Below are 18,205 nucleotides of genomic sequence, written 5' to 3'. Positions count from 1 at the left end.
GTTGATCCATCTAACTTATCTGGATATGCATGTGAATCTCCTCATTCTGATGATGAGTCAATTGACTCCAACTATAAGCTATTCAAACATCAGAATGGTGAAGTATTTGCTAGATATGTAGGCACTAACTGCATGAACGGCTCCCCGATGAAGAAAATCTGGGTTCCCAAAAGATGCCTTGAAAATCTTCAGGTGAATGTCATCATGACGCCACCTGTGAAGAATAGGAACCCCAGATCAAATTCCTCATACGGACCAAATTCCTCATATGGATCAAAGTCCTCATATGAACATCATCATGCTAACCCGTCTGTTTCGCAGGGATCATCTAAGGATTATGGATATGTGCATTATTCTTCAAATCACTATGTCCATAAGTCCTCGAAGAATTTCTCTGCTTACTCATATGCTTACTCTAACCCCTCTTATGTGAGACAAAATGGACTGGCTTCCATGCCATCCTTCTCGTATGGAGCTCACAGAATGATGAACTCTTTGCCACCCCTTCAGATGTGGGTGGTGAAGAAAAAGAACTAATCTCTTCTGCAGGGTCAGGTCTCCAGACGCACGTAATCGTCTGAAGAATTTGCTGGAGACCTGAGCATGCCTGATAGGACGCAGGCTAATCATGAAGAAATGAACTTTCATTTCTCACGTCCTCATATTGCTTTATCAGTTCTTTTACTTGATGAAATTGATCTGATGAATTGATGTCATATTCTTCACTGATGAAGTATATGAGTTTGTAAGCTGCACTAATTCATCTGCAGGATGATCAACCCAAAGCCAGTGAGTGGGTCCTTGATAGTGGATGTACAAACCACATGACTGGTGACAAGAATCTATTTATGGATGCTCCATTATCTCCGTCGCATCTGAAGCATATCATCTTTGCTGACAAAGGCAAAAGTCAGGTATTGGGTCTAGGTAAGGTTGCGATTACAAAGGATCGACACATGGACAAAGTCATGCTTGTTGAGTCCTTAGGATACAACCTTATGTCTGTCTCAATGCTTTGTGATCTTGATATGGTTGTTGTCTTTGGCAAGTACCGTTGTGTTGTGGTTATGGAAGCTGACAATTCCAAAGTCTTCGAAGGCTTTAGGAGAGGAGACCTGTATATTGTTGATTTCTCTACAGGACCACAACCAGCCATGTGCTTACTTGCAAAAGCTTCAGAAGGCTGGCTCTGGCATCGACGACTTGGTCATGCAGGCATGAGGAATTTGCACACGCTTGTGAAGAAGAAGCATGTCATTGGCATCGAGAATGTCAAATTCCTCAAGGATCACCTATGCGGAGCCTGTGAAGCTGGGAAGATGACCAAGGCCAAGCATCCAGCGAAGACTATCATGACCACCACTCGCCCATTTGAATTGCTTCACATGGATCTCTTTGGTCCTAATCATTATTCTGCTATCTCAAATGAAGCATCTCAATATGGCTTCGTTATTGTTGATGATTATTCTCGTTACACATGGGTACACCTTGTTACTTACAAACATGAAGTGCAGGAAGTCTTCAAACGATTTTCCTCGAGGGCTTCAACCAACTTTGGTGTGAAGATCAAGCACATCAGAAGTGACAATGGCACTGAGTTCAAGAATTCTGGTCTCGATGACTATCTTGATGAACTTGGTATCACTCATGAGTTATCTGCTCCTTACACTCCTCAGCAAAACGGCGTCGTGGAGCGCAAGAACAGGACTCTTGCTGAGATGGCTCGCACTATGCTTGATGAATACAAAACGCCTCGTTGTTTCTGGACTGAGGCAATTGATATTGCGTGCCACATCATCAACATAGTATATCTTCACAAATTCTTCAAAAAGACTGCCTATGAACTCCTCACTGATAAAAAACCCAATGTAAGTTATTTCAAAGTCTTCGGTGCTAAATGTTGGATTAGAGATCCTCATCACAACTCAAAATTTGCACCGAAAGAACATGAAGGTTTTATGCTTGGTTACGGAAAGGACTCGCACACCTACAGAGTCTTCAACAACGTTCTTCACAAAGTTGTTGAAACTATAGATGTGCGGTTCGATGAAACTAATGGCTCGCAAAGAGAGCACCTACCTACTGTGATAGATGAACCAGCACCTGAGGAAACTATCAAGTTCAAGGCTACTGAGGATGTCATTCCTACTGAAGAATCTGCTGAAGAATTCATTCCAGAACATGAAGAACGTCGAGCTAATGCACCTGAAGAAAATGCTGAAGAAAATGGTGCTGAAGAAAACGCTGATCAAACTCTTCAACGACAACCAGCTCATCCTCGCATTGCAAAAGAAGTGCAAGTTGAAAAGATCATCAATGACATTAAAGCGCTAGGTCCTCTCACACGCTCAAAAGCTTCACATTTGTCTAACTTTCGTGGGCAGTATGCTTTTGTCTCTATTACAGAGCCCACTAAGGTAGATGAAGCATTTCTGGAGCCTGAGTGGATTCAGGCCATGCAAGAAGAATTACATCAGTTCGAGCTCAACAATGTCTGGGAACTGGTCAAACGTCCAGATCCTCGCAAGCACAATATCATCGGCACAAAGTGGATCTACCGCAACAAGCAAGATGAAAATGGCCTTGTGGTGAGGAATAAGGCACGGCTTGTAGCTCAAGGCTACACACAGGTTGAAGGAATTGATTTCGATGAAACTTTTGCACCTGTTGCTAGACTTGAGGCTATTCGCATATTACTTGCTTATGCTAACCATCATGATATCACTCTATATCAAATGGATGTGAAAAGTGCATTCCTCAATGGTAAGCTTGAGGAAGAAGTATATGTTGCTCAACCCCCAGGTTTTGAAGATCCAAAGAATCCTGACAAAGTCTTCAGACTCAACAAGGCCCTCTGTGGCCTCAAGCAGGCCCCACGGGCTTGGTATGATACCTTGAAGGAACTCTTCATCAAGAAAGGCTTCAAACCCGGTTCACTCGACCCTACTCTTTTCACTAAATCTTATGATGGTGAATTGTTTGTGTGCCAAGTATATGTTGATGATATTATCTTTGGCTGTACTGACCAACATTATAGTGATGAATTTGCCTATATGATGAGTGAAGAATATCAAATGTCTAGGATGGGAGAGTTGAAATTCTTCTTAGGTCTTCAAATTCGTCAACAACACAATGGCATATTCATATCTCAAGAGAAATACCTCAAGGATGTACTGAGGAAATTCGGCATGCAAGATTGCAAAGGCGTCAAAATTCCTATGCCCACAAATGGCCATCTGTGCACTGATGAAAATGGTATTGACTTCGATCATAAGGTATACCGCTCCATGATAGGTTCCCTATTATACTTATGTGCATCTAGGCCAGATATAATGCTTAGTGTTTGCATGTGTGCCCGATTTCAAGCTGCACCGAAGGAATCACACCATAAGGATGTGAAGCATATTCTTCGATATCTAGCTCACACACCAACACTTGGATTATGGTACCCCAAGGGCTCGGTTTTTGATCTTGTTGGATATTCTGACTCTGACTATGCTGGTGATCGTGTGGATCACAAGTCAACATCTGGTACATGTCATTTCCTCGGACGATCTTTGGTCTGTTGGTCCTCGAAGAAACAGAACTGCGTATCACTATCTACTGCTAAAGTTGAGTACATTGTCGCTGGTTCTTGCTGTGCCCAATTGCTATGGATGAAGCAAACTCTCAAGGACTACGGTGTCAACATGAAGAATGTGCCTCTCTTCTGTGACAATGAGAGTGCCATCAAGATTGCTCACGACCCAGTTCAGCACTCGAAGACAAAGCACATTCAGATTCGTCAACATTTTCTTCATGATCATGTGTTGAAGGGCGACATTTATATTGAGCATGTGAAGACTGAAGAACAGCTAGCCGATATCTTCACAAAGCCCTTTGATGAGAAGAGATTTAGCAAGTTGTGGTGTGAGCTAAATATCTTAGTGTCAGGACCCCGATTCCAAGTCACATCGATCCAGCTGGTAAAACCTCATATCACTTTGCAGCCTCACGCACGGTATTCCCACGGGTGTCGCCTTACCATGGCCCGGGACCATTTGTGCCTTTTGGCTCACGTATATGATAGTGTCACTAGCATCCATATGATAGAGAACCCGGGCCGACATGACTAGTCGTGAACCCAAAGTGGCACTAACTTACGGGAACAGGCATACATGAATCAACATCGAGCATGTCGGTCAGCAGCGTGTGAATCCGGGCTGTAGCATTGGGCTAACAGGACTCCGGGAACCCGGGCTGTAGCAGGCTAGGCAGGACTCCGGATGTCACCGCGTGACATTTCCCCAAAGGGACAGACACAGGAACGAAGTGAATCACATGCCGGCCAGTCAAGTGTTCTGAAGCAGTAGTGCTGAGCTAGCAGGACTCCGGTGAACCGGGCTGTAGCGGACTACTATGGCTCATGGAAGCACAAGACTACATTTCCCCATAAGAGAGGCTACCAAGGATAAACAACTAGGTTGTCAGATCCCACACATACCAAGCATTTCAATCATACACACAATATGCTCAATATGTGCAATACAACATGGCATCACAACAAGACTCTACGACTCAGAGTATTTATTCATTAGGCTCCGAGGAGCGAGATATTACAAACATGGGTCTCATGACCCAACATACAGAGCATACAAGCAACAAGCACATGTGGAAGCTTAACTTGTCTGAGTACAGACAACTACAAATAAAGAAGGCTCAGAAGCCTGACTATCTACAAGACCCTCCCAAGGGTACAAGATTGTAGCTGAGGTAACAAGCTAAACGTCAAAGTCCACGTGGAACTACTAGCGAGATTGAAGTCTCTCTACAAAACATAAATTAAGCAAACGTGAGTACAAATGTACCCAGCAAGACTTACGTCAGAACTAACTACATATGCATCGGTATCAACAAAGGGGGTGGTGGAGTTTAACTGCAGCAAGCCAGCTTTGACTCAGTGGCTAACCTGAACTATGACTGCAAGTCACTCTTTTGAGGTGGCGCACACGAGTCCACAAATTCACCATACCAATACACCACTATGGATCCGCTCCCATCTTCCTGCGAGAACGCCATCCATAGCACTCACGCTTATCTTGCGAGTTTTAGAGTATCCACTTTCACTTGTCTATGAACTATGCGAGGGGTCCAAGTTTCCATATCCGAGGAATCCGGCTATTCGAATAGATGATGATAACCCTGCAGGGGTGTACTTCTTCACACACGCTCTTGCCTCTTACCACCCTGTACACGTCATGTACCTCGGCAACCTTCAAGCGGAAGCCGGGCGAGGGTGTCGGCCACGACCTGACTAACCAACAAGTCTCTAGTCCAGGTTTATCGCCTATTCGGGTTCCATCCGCAAGGAGATCCGGCCGAGTTGTCGCTCACGGCCCCAAACGATGTGTGCACGGTTCCCAAGCCCACCATCCGGGTGCCACTTGGCACACCGTGCAACTGTGCCTAGTCTGTCCCAAGCCCACCTGTACCGGGTGCCACTTGGTAGATTACTAACACTACCTACAAACACCAGAAACTAATTGCAACTCCTGGACAGAGATCGAGTTGATTAATAAGTCGAAAGAGCTTGGAGCGCCCGGAGCCCAATGTGTGGTAGTCACTGTTCATGGATCACAAACACAGAACTCAGTTCCTGAGGACGGCTGCAATGAGACAACCCACCATGTACTCCTACATGGCCTCTCACCGCTACCTTTACCAAATCGTGTTCACATACTTAGCTCACACACAATAGGACATGTTCATCACCATTCCAATTCATCCCCGATGAATCAGAGCTGACTCAACTCTAAGCAGTAGCAGGCATGACAAACAGGCATGAATGAAGAGGCACATCAGGGCTCAAACAACTCCTACTCATGCAAGTGGGTTTCATCTATTTACTGTGGCAATGACAGGTCATGCAGAGGAAAGGGGTTCAGCTACCGCAGCATGTAACCGTTGAGTCGTTATTGTCCTAATGCAGTAAAAGAGAGCAGGAGCGAGAGAGTGGGATTGTATCAGAATGAACAAGGGGGTTTTGCCTGCCTGGCACTTCTGAAGATAGTATAGCTCTTCATCGGTGTCGTCGAATTCATCACTGGATCAACGTCTACTGAGGGGGGACAAACACCGGCAACTGAGAAAGAGCACAATCAACCCATGACCATATGCAACAATATGATGCATGCTATGACATGGCAATATGAGTGTGTTTTGGGCTAATGCAACAGAAAGTCATTTTAATTGAAGTGGAATTCAAAACTATATCAAATTCCAACTCCAAACCTATTATGAAATTTTCCCTAATCATGTTTCATCCCAAACAGTGAGGTTAACTTGCTCAAACATGCATGGAAATGGAGCAGATGGATTCCTTGAATTTTTCTGATAATTTTTCATATATAAATTATTTCATTTGGAGCTATAGATTAATTTCTATGATTTTTCAAAGTTTTGGATATTTTCAGAATTTAACAAATCATTTAAGATTTATTTGAATTCCAGAAAAGGATTACTGCATCAGCCTGACATCATCATGATGTCAGCAGGTCAATAGGGCACGGTCCAGGTCAAACCTGACCAATGGGACCCACTGGTCAGTGACCCCGAGACACTTACTGTCACAGACAGGTGGGTCCGGTCAACGGTGACGTGGCCAGGTCAAGCTGACCTGTGGGGCCCGTGGGTTAGTTTAATCTAAACAAGGTTTAAACCAGGGTTAGTTAGGCAGGAGGGCCCAGGTGTCAGTGGCGTAGGGGGTTTGGTTAGTGGGGTGTTTAACCGCTAATGATGGCCACGTCAGCTGCCGGCATTTAGCCGCCGGTGACACAAACCGCGGCGGAGAGAGTCGGGATTTCACTGTAGTCCATGGAATCGACCGCCATCTGGACCTACGGCTAGCTGGGGGCAGCGCGCATCCATTGGTGGTGGTGGGAGTTGCTGGCGTGGCCGGGAATGGCGTCGGCGTCGAGCAAGGCGGCGGCCGGAGCACGGCTTTTTTTCTGGCATAGGGCTGCGGCTCACAAGCGGGTGAGCTAAGCGGCTAGGCAACAGCTACAGAGCACGGGGAGCACGCCGACGCACTCAGAAACGTCGGGCGCAAGCTCTAGTGATGGTAGCGACGAACGCGGCGGCGAGAAGCTAAAGGAAATATGCCCTAGAGGCAATAATAAAGTTATTATTTATTTCCTTATAATCATCATAAATGTTTATTATTCATGCTAGAATTGTATTAACCGGAAACGTAATACATGTGTGAATACATAGACAAACAAAGTGTCACTAGTATGCCTCTACTTGACTAGCTCGTTAATCAAAGATGGTTATGTTTCCTAACCATGAACAATGAGTTGTTATTTGATTAACGGGATCACATCATTAAGAGAATGATCTGATTGACATGACCCATTCCATTAGCTTAGCACCCGATCGTTTAGTATGTTGATATTGCTTTCTTCATGACTTATACATGTTCCTATGACTATGAGATCATGCAACTCCCGTTTGCCGGAGGAACACTTTGGGTGCTACCAAATGTCACAACGTAACTGGGTGATTATAAAGGAGCATTACAGGTGTCTCCGAAGGTAGATGTTGGGTTGGCGTATTTCGAGATTAGGATTTGTCACTCCGATTGTCGGAGAGGTATCTCTGGGCCCTCTCGGTAATGCACATCACTTAAGCCTTGCAAGCATTGCAACTAAATGAGTTAGTTGCGGGATGATGTATTATATAACGAGTAAAGAGACTTGCCGGTAACGAGATTGAACTAGGTATTGGAATACCGACGATCGAATCTCGGGCAAGTAACATACCGATGACAAAGGGAACAACGTATGTTGTTATGCGGTCTGACCGATAAAGATCTTCGTAGAATATGTAGGAGCCAATATGGGCATCCAGGTCCCCCTATTGGTTATTGACCGGAGACGTGTCTCGGTCATGTCTACATTGTTCTCGAACTCGTAGGGTCCGCACGCTTAAGGTTACGATGACAGTTATATTATGAGTTTATGCATTTTGATGTATCGAAGGTTGTTCGGAGTCCCGGATGTGATCACGGACATGACGAGGAGTCTCGAAATGGTCGAGACATAAAGATTGATATATTGGAAGCCTATGTATGGATATCGGAAGTGTTCCGGGTGAAATCGGGATTTTACCGGAGTACCGGGAGGTTACCGGAACCCCCCGGGAACCATATGGGCCTTGATGGGCCTTACTGGAAAGTAGAAAGGGGCAGCCCAAGGTGGCCGCGCGCCTCCCCCCTTCCCCTAGTCCTATTAGGACTAGGAGAGGTGGCCGGCCCCCCTCTCTCTCTTTCCCCCCCTCAAGGAGTCCTATTCCAACTAGGATCGGGGGGGACTCTCCTGGCGCGCCTCCTATGGCCGGCCAGCCTCCCCCCTCTAGTCCTTTATATACTGAGGCAGAGGCACCCCAGAAACACACAAGTTGATCCACGTGATCTATTCCTTAGCTGTGTGCGGTGCCCCCTGCCACCATAGTCCTCGATAATACTGTAGCGGAGTTTAGGCGAAGCCCTGCTGCTGTAGTGCATCAAGATCGTCACCACGCCGCCGTGCTGACGGAACTCTTCCTCGATGCTTTGCTGGATCGGAGTCCGGGGATCATCATCGAGCTGAACGTGTGCTCGAACTCGGAGGTGCCGTAGTTTCGGTGCTTGATCGGTTGGATCGTGAAGACGTACGACTACTTCCTCTATGTTGTGTCAGCGCTTCCGCAGTCGGTCTGCATTGGGTACGTAGACAACACTCTCCCCTCTCGTTGCTATGCATCACATGATCTTGCGTGTGCGTAGGAAATTTTTTGAAATTACTACGAAACCCAACAGTGGCATCCGAGCCTAGGTTATTTATGTTGATGTTATATGCACGAGTAGAACACAAGTGAGTTGTGGGCGATATAAGTCATACTGCCTACCAACATGTCATACTTTGGTTCGGCGGCATTGTTGGACGAGACGACCCGGACCAACATTACGCGTATGCTTACGCGAGACCGGTTCCCCCGACGTGCTTTGCACATAGGTGGCTTGCGGGCGACTGTCTCTCCAACTTTAGTTGAACTGAGTATGGCTACGCACGGTCCTTGCGAAGGTTAAAACGGAGTCTATTTGACAAACTATCGTTGTGGTTTTGATGCGTAGGTGAGATTGGTTCTTGCTTAAGCCCGTAGCAGCCACGTAAAACTTGCAACAACAAAGTAGAGGACGTCTAACTTGTTTTTGTAGGGCATGTTGTGATGTGATATGGTCAAGACATGATGCTGAATTTTATTGTATGAGATGATCATGTTTTGTAACCGAGTTATCGGCAACTGGCAGGAGCCTTATGGTTGTCGTTTTATTGTATGCAATGAAATCGCGATGTAATGCTTTACTTTATTACTAAGCGGTAGTGATAGTCGTGGAAGCACAAGCTTGGCGAGACGACAATGATGCTACGATGGAGATCAAGGTGTCACACCGGTGACGATGGTGGTCACGACGGTGCTTCGGAGATGGAGATCACAAGCACAAGATGATGATGGCCATATCATATCACTTATATTGATTGCATGTGATGTTTATCCTTTTATGCATCTTATCTTGCTTTGATTGACGGTAGCATTATAAGATGATCTCTCACTAATTATCAAGAAGTGTTCTCCCTGAGTATGCACCGTTGCGAAAGTTCTTCGTGCTGAGACACCACGTGATGATCGGGTGTGATAGGTTCTACATTCAAATACAACGGGTGCAAAATAGTTGCACACGCGGAATACTCAGGTTATACTTGACGAGCCAAGAATATACAGATATGGCCGCGGAACACGGAGAACGAAAGGTCGAGCGTGAATCATATAGTAGATATGATCAACATAACGATGTTCACCATTGAAAACTACTCCATCTCACGTGATGATCGGTTATGGTTTAGTTGATTTGGATCACGTAATCACTTAGAGGATTAGAGGGATGTCTATCTAAGTGGGAGTTCTTTAATTAACTTGATTAATTGAACTTAAATTTATCATGAAACTTAGTACCTGATTAGTATCTTGCTTGTTTATGTTTGATTGTAGATAGATGGCTCGTGCTGTTGTTCCGTTAAATTTTAATGCGTTCCTTGAGAAAGCAAAGTTGAAAGATGATGGTAGCAATTACACGGACTAGGTCCGTAACTTGAGGATTATCCTCATTGCTGCACAGAAGAATTACGTCCTGGAAGCACCGCTGGGTGCCAGGCCTGCTGCAGGAGCAACGCCGGATGTTATGAACGTCTGGCAGAGCAAAGCTGATGACTACTCGATAGTTCAGTGCGCCATGCTTTACGGCTTAGAATCGGGACTTCAACAACATTTTGAACGTCATGGAGCATATGAGATGTTTCAGGAGTTGAAGTTAATATTTCAAGCAAATGCCCGGATTGAGAGATATGAAGTCTCCAATAAGTTCTATAGCTGCAAGATGGAGGAGAACAGTTCTGTCAGTGAGCATATACTCAAAATGTCTGGGTATAATAATCACTTGATTCAATTGGGAGTTAATCTTCCAGATGATAACGTCATTGACAGAATTCTTCAATCACTGCCACCAAGCTAGAAGAGCTTCGTGATGAACTATAATATGCAAGGGATGAACAAGACTATTCCCGAGCTCTTCGCGATGCTGAAAGCTGCGGAGGTAGAAATCAAGAAGGAGCATCAAGTGTTGATGGTCAACAAGACCACTAGTTCCAAGAAAAAGGGCAAAGGGAAGAAGAAGGGGAACTTCAAAAAGAATGGCAAGCAAGTTGTTGCTCAAGAGAAGAAACCCAAACCTAGACCTAAGCCTGAAACTGAGTGCTTTTATTGCAAGCAGACTGGTCACTGGAAGCGGAACTGCCCCAAGTATTTGGCGGATAAGAAGGATGGCAAGGTGAACAAAGGTATATGTGATATACATGTTATTGATGTGTACCTTACTAATGCTCGCAGTAGGACCTGGGTATTTGATAATGGTTCTGTTGCTAATATTTGCAACTTGAAACAGGGACTACGGATCAAGCGAAGATTGGTTAAGGACGAGGTGACGATGCGCGTGGGAAACGGTTCCAAAGTCGATGTGATCGCAGTCGGCACGCTGCCTCTACATCTACCTTGGGGATTAGTATTAGACCTAAATAATTGTTATTTGGTGCCAGCGTTAAGCATGAACATTATATCTGGATCTTGTTTGATGCGAGACGGTTATTCATTTAAATCAGAGAATAATGGTTGTTCTATTTATATGAGTAATATCTTTTATGGTCATGCACCCTTGAAGAGTGGTCTATTCTTGTTGGATCTCGATAGTAGTAACACACATATTCATAATGTTGAAGCCAAAAGATGCAGAGTTGATAATGATAGTGCAACTTATTTGTGGCACTGCCATTTAGGTCATATCGGTGTAAAGCGCATGAAGAAATTCCATTCTGATGGACTTTTGGAACCACTTGTTTATGAATCACTTGGTACTTGTGAACCGTGCCTCATGGGCAAGATGACTAAAACGCCGTTCTCCGGTACTATGGAGAGAGCAACAGATTTGTTGGAAATCATACATACAGATGTATGTGGTCCGATGAATATTGAGGCTCATGGCGGATATCGTTATTTTCTCACCTTCACAGATGATTTAAGCAGATATGGGTATATCTACTTAATGAAACATAAGTCTGAAACATTTGAAAAGTTCAAAGAATTTCAGAGTGAAGTTGAAAATCATCGTAACAAGAAAATAAAGTTTCTATGATCTGATCGTGGAGGAGAATATTTGAGTTACGAGTTTGGTGTACATTTGAAAAATTGTGGAATAGTTTCGCAACTCACGCCACCCGGAACACCTCAGCGTAATGGTGTGTCCGAACGTCGTAATCATACTTTACTGGATATGGTGCGATCTATGATGTCTCTTACTGATTTACCGCTATCGTTTTGGGGATACGCTCTAGAGACAGCCGCATTCACGTTAAATAGGGCACCATCAAAATCCGTTGAGACGACGCCTTATGAACTGTGGTTTGGCAAGAAACCAAAGTTGTCGTTTCTAAAAGTTTGGGGCTGCGATGCTTATGTGAAAAAGCTTCAACCTGATAAGCTCGAACCAAAATTGGAGAAATGTGTCTTCATAGGATATCCAAAGGAAACTATTGGATACACCTTCTATCACAGATCCGAAGGCAAGACTTTTGTTGCTAAATTCGGAAACTTTCTGGAGAAGGAGATCTCTTGAAAGAAGTGAGTGGGAGGAAAGTAGAACTTGACGAGGTAACTGTACCTACTCCCTTATTGGAAAGTAGTACATCACAGAAAACTGTTTCTATGACACCTACACCAGTTAGTGAGGAAGCTAATGATGATGATCATGAAACTTCAGAACAAGATACTACTGAACCTCGTAGATCAACCAGAGTAAGATCCGCACCAGAGTGGTACGGTAATCCCGTTCTGGAAGTCATGCTACTAGATCATGATGAACCTACGAACTATGAAGAAGTGATGGTGAGCCCAGATTGCGCAAAGTGGCTTGAAGCCATGCAATCTAAGATGGGATCCATGTATGAGAACAAAGTGTGGACTTTGGTTGACTTGCCCGATGATCGTCAAGCAATTGAGAATAAATGGATCTTCAAGAAGAAGACTGACGCTGACAGTAATATTACTGTCTACAAAGCTCGACTTGTCGCAAAAGGTTTTCGGCAAGTTCAAGGGATTGACTACGATGAGACCTTCTCACCCGTAGCGATGCTTAAGTTTGTCCAAATCATGTTAGCAATTGCCGCATTTTATGATTATGAAATTTGGCAGATGGATGTCAAAACTGCATTCCTGAATGGATTTCTGGAAGAAGAGTTGTATATGATGCAACCAGAAGGTTTTGTCGATCCAAAGGGAGCTAACAAAGTGTGCAAGCTCCAGCGATCCATTTATGGACTGGTGCAAGCCTCTCGGAGTTGGAATAAAGGTTTTGATAGTGTGATCAAAGCATTTGGTTTTATACAGACTTTTGGAGAAGCCTGTATTTACAAGAAAGTGAGTGGGAGCTTTGTAGCATTTGTGATATTATATGTGGATGACATATTGTTAATTGGAAATGATATAGAATTTCTGGATAGCATAAAGGGATACTTGAATAAGAGTTTTTCAATGAAAGACCTCGGTGAAGGTGCTTACATATTAGGCATTAAGATCTATAGAGATAGATCAAGACGCTTAATTGGACTTTCACAAACAACATACCTTGACAAAATTTTGAAGAAGTTCAAAATGGATCAAGCAAATAAAGGATTCTTGCATGTGTTACAAGGTGTGAAATTGAGTAAGACTCAATGCCCGACCACTGCAGAAGATAGAGAGAATATGAAAGATGTTCCATATGCATCAGCGATAGGGTCTATCATGTATGCAATGCTGTGTACCAGACCTGATGTGTGCCTTGCTATAAGTCTAGCAGGGAGGTACCAAAGTAATCCAGGAGTGGATCACTGGACAGCGGTCAAGAACATCCTGAAATACCTGAAAAGGACTAAGGATATGCTTCTCGTATATGGAGGTGACAAAGAGCTCGTCGTAAAAGGTTACGTTGATGCAAGCTTTGACACTGATCCGGACGATTCTAAATCGCAAATCGGATACGTGTATACATTAAACGGTGGAGCTGTCAGTTGGTGCAGTTCTAAACAAAGCGTCGTAGCGGGATCTACATGTGAAGCGGAGTACATAGCTGCTTCGGAAGCAGCAAACGAAGGAGTCTGGATGAAGGAGTTCATATCCGATCTAGGTGTCATACCTAGTGCATCGGGTCCAATGAAAATCTTTTGTGACAATACTGGTGCAATTGCCTTGGCAAAGGAATCCAGATTTCACAAGAGAACAAAGCACATCAAGAGACGCTTCAATTCCATCCGGGATCTAGTCCAGGTGGGAGACATAGAGATTTGCAAGATACATACAGATCTGAATGTTGCAGACCCATTGACTAAGCCTCTTCCACGAGCAAAACATGATCAGCACCAAGGCTCCATGGGTGTTAGAATCATTACAGTGTAATCTAGATTATTGACTCTAGTGCAAGTGGGAGACTAAAGGAAATATGCCCTATAGGCAATAATAAAGTTATTATTTATTTCCTTATAATCATGATAAATGTTTATTATTCATGCTAGAATTGTATTAACCGGAAACATAATACATGTGTGAATACATAGACAAACAAAGTGTCACTAGTATGCCTCTACTTGACTAGCTCGTTAATCAAAGATGGTTATGTTTCCTAACCATGAACAATGAGTTGTTATTTGATTAACGGGATCACATCATTAAGAGAATGATCTGATTGACATGACCCATTCCATTAGCTTAGCACCCGATCGTTTAGTATGTTGCTATTGCTTTCTTCATGACTTATACATGTTCCTATGACTATGAGATTATGCAACTCCCGTTTGCCGAAGGAACACTTTGGGTGCTACCAAACGTCACAACGTAACTGGGTGATTATAAAGGAGCATTACAGGTGTCTCCGAAGGTAGATGTTGGGTTGGCGTATTTCGAGATTAGGATTTGTCACTCCGATTGTCGGAGAGGTATCTCTGGGCCCTCTCGGTAATGCACATCACTTAAGCCTTGCAAGCATTGCAACTAAATGAGTTAGTTGCGGGATGATGTATTATAGAACGAGTAAAGAGACTTGCCGGTAACGAGATTGAACTAGGTATTGGAATACCGACGATCGAATCTCGGGCAAGTAACATACCGATGACAAAGGGAACAACGTATGTTGTTATGCGGTCTGACCGATAAAGATCTTCGTAGAATATGTAGGAGCCAATATGGGCATCCAGGTCCCGCTATTGGTTATTGACCAGAGACGTGTCTCGGTCATGTCTACATTGTTCTCGAACCCGTAGGGTCCGCACGCTTAAGGTTACGATGACAGTTATATTATGAGTTTATGCATTTTGATGTACCGAAGGTTGTTCGGAGTCCCGGATGTGATCACGGACATGATGAGGAGTCTCGAAATGGTCGAGACATAAAGATTGATATATTGGAAGCCTATGTTTGGATATCGGAAGTGTTCCGGGTGAAATCAGGATTTTACCGGAGTACCGGGAGGTTACTGGAACCCCTCGGGAACCATATGGGCCTTGATGGGCCTTAATGGAAAGGAGAAAGGGGCAGCCCAAGGTGGCCGCGCGCCTCCCCCCTTCCCCTAGTCCTATTCGGACTAGGAGAGGTGGCCGGCCCCCCTCTCTCTCTTTCCCCCCCTCAAGGAGTCCTATTCCAACTAGGATTGGGGGGGGGGGGAATCCTACTCCCAGAGGGAGTAGGACTCTCCTGGCGTGCCTCCTATGGCCGGCCAGCCTCCCCCCTCTAGTCCTTTATATACTGAGGCAGAGGCACCCCAGAAACACACAAGTTGATCCACGTGATCTATTCCTTAGCCGTGTGCGGTGCCCCCTGCCACCATAGTCCTCGATAATACTGTAGCGGAGTTTAGGCGAAGCTCTGCTGCTGTAGTGCATCAAGATCGTCACCACGCCGCCGTGCTCACGGAACTCTTCCTCGATGCTTTGCTGGATCGGAGTCCGGGGATCGTCATCGAGCTGAACGTGTGCTCGAACTCGGAGGTGCCGTAGTTTCGGTGCTTGATCGGTTGGATCGTGAAGACGTACGACTACTTCCTCTATGTTGTGTCAGCGCTTCCGCAGTCGGTCTGCGTTGGGTACGTAGACAACACTCTCCCCTCTCGTTGCTATGCATCACATGATCTTGCGTGTGCGTAGGAATTTTTTTGAAATTACTATGAAACCCAACACACTAGGTAGGCAACAATTCCATACTCAAATAAGATGGAGCATGAATTTCAAAGTAGCAAGGAGATATTTGCCATGATTTCGTAACGTGATACCTCGGGGAAGGTGACTCGTAGAATTATTTCCTTAAGTGGCAAAAAGAATTACTTTTGATTCGGAGATCATTGAAACTCTTTATACCAGCCTAAGGCAATCATAATCGATCATTTGAAGGAGTTCAAAAGAATGACATACTTGGACTAGAATGGATGATGTGGACTCCCTTGTTGAAGACAACGCAATGGATGATTTTGCTTATCATCGGAAATGGATGGGACCCATGGTAAGTCCACTTTTGAAGATGATCCTGAACAACCACTACTGAGGTGCAAGCTGGGAACAAAATGCAAATGTTGGGAATGATTCTGGTAACTGGGGAGGAACTCAACAGTCGAGAGTGAGTCCACTGTTTGAAAAGGTTATAACATAACCGAGGAAACTAGAAGCAAATCCCAGTTAACGCCAACGGTAAACCCTAGTGCTTGCGCGTGCTCTCAAGAACTTGAGCATCTTCATATTCATCAAGGTTTTACCAATATCCGTGTCAAGGATCCTGGCAACACAACATACCACCATGATGAATGGTGATGGATGATGCAGATGCAAAGGAAGATAACACTTTCTCAGATTTCACCTTAGCGAGGCCAAGGGAACAAAATCTGGATGATCGACCGAGATACATATAGCACTCCGCTTCTAATGTTCTCCTTGATGTGCTAGTGTATCCCATTCATAGATATGGTTTGATATATAGAACATCAAGTAAAAGGTCGGACTTCGGGAGCACAAGAATCCGTAAGGATTAACTACGGAGGTAATCTTACGAAATCCTCATGGGGACGTGGCCAACTTTCTTCAATCGAGATACTACAATAATAGGTCTTTCGGCTGGATGTGTTGGCCACGACATCCACTTTACCGGTTATCGAGAGACCAATATTATAGTTCTTGGAAAATGCTCCAACCATCATATCTGCCTGAGATTCAGATCTGGTTGGTGTCAGGATATTCCAGACTCATCGATTCTAGAAAGGAAAATGAAAGTTTGCAACACAAATCGACGAGACAACGTTGCGAGATTCTCGGGGAATGAACTGCGATAACAAGCTCCAAAACATGAGCTAGTTCTGCTACAACATGTGAACACGTTGTCCCAGACAAGTATGACTACATAATAGTCTTATAATAAAACACTACCGAGTTCTGGTGGGGAACCATCATTGAGGATATCAAAATCTTGTGCATGACCTAGGATAGCACAACCACTCCTTTTCCCGGAACAGGTCAATCAGTGGCTTAGTGTGCTATGGAATTCATATGGAATGAAGATGATTAGTCTATCAGACCATGGAATACTTCACACGTGCATGACTGACTTGGGATGATTCCAAAGGAAGCAAAACTAACTTTCTCGAACTCACGGCGGCAACTTGCACCAAATGCATGTGAATCAGAGGAAGTCACTTCTTTCATCCAACATATGCTTCATGAGCTAGCATGAAGAGATGCTTTCAAAAGTTTCCAACACTCGCTTAATGTTCGACAAAATCATGGAGAGGACATGGATGTTGTCGATGGGCTCAACAACAATTCATCTAGGTTTCCATATAAATGGAATTCCATAATTAAGTGAACACGGTGATAGCATTGGTCAGACCCAAAGAATATAATGATGTATGCTCGAGGAATCAACCATGAATAAGGCAACATTACGAATATCGTTGGTTCTGATTTGATTTGACGATAGCCCACACTCAAATCAAAGTTTGGGTAAGACAATATCACCGACAATTGGTCACGAGGATCAATTGATGAAGATATCATCTTTCTTCAACACACACGCACACATACGCAAGATATCCCTTTGGAATGAACTGAGTCAGACAAGCTTTTATCTTTCAACTCTCCAAGTTGTTATTTAGCTTAACCAACTTGCTTAGGGTATCCGACACAGATTCTTGGAAAAAGGATGGTTTGGAACATCACGAACCACCGATATGTTACTAAGCTCGAGAACAATCTTGCTTTTCAGGGCAAGACAATTGATCAAGAGAGTGATGGATTGACACACTCCTAACTCATTGATCGAAGAGTGCACCAGAAACAAGGATTAGGTAGCACAATCTACCTTAGAACGATGATTCAATAACTAACATGCTAAGAATGAAGTTATTGTCCTTTAACTACCAAGCAACGGGGTTGCTAGGAGTAATGATTTCACACATCACGATTCACTTGTCGACATTCCGGTTGCAATAACACGGAAACTAAGAAATGAATAATGATGCAGAGAGTATCACTACGTCAGGAATTCATGAGAGATGCTGCAATTCCTATGA

This window comes from Triticum aestivum, chromosome 7B (assembly GCF_018294505.1).
Source record: "Triticum aestivum cultivar Chinese Spring chromosome 7B, IWGSC CS RefSeq v2.1, whole genome shotgun sequence".
Taxonomy (NCBI): Eukaryota; Viridiplantae; Streptophyta; class Magnoliopsida; order Poales; family Poaceae; genus Triticum; species Triticum aestivum.
This window is presented reverse-complemented; position numbering follows the sequence as displayed.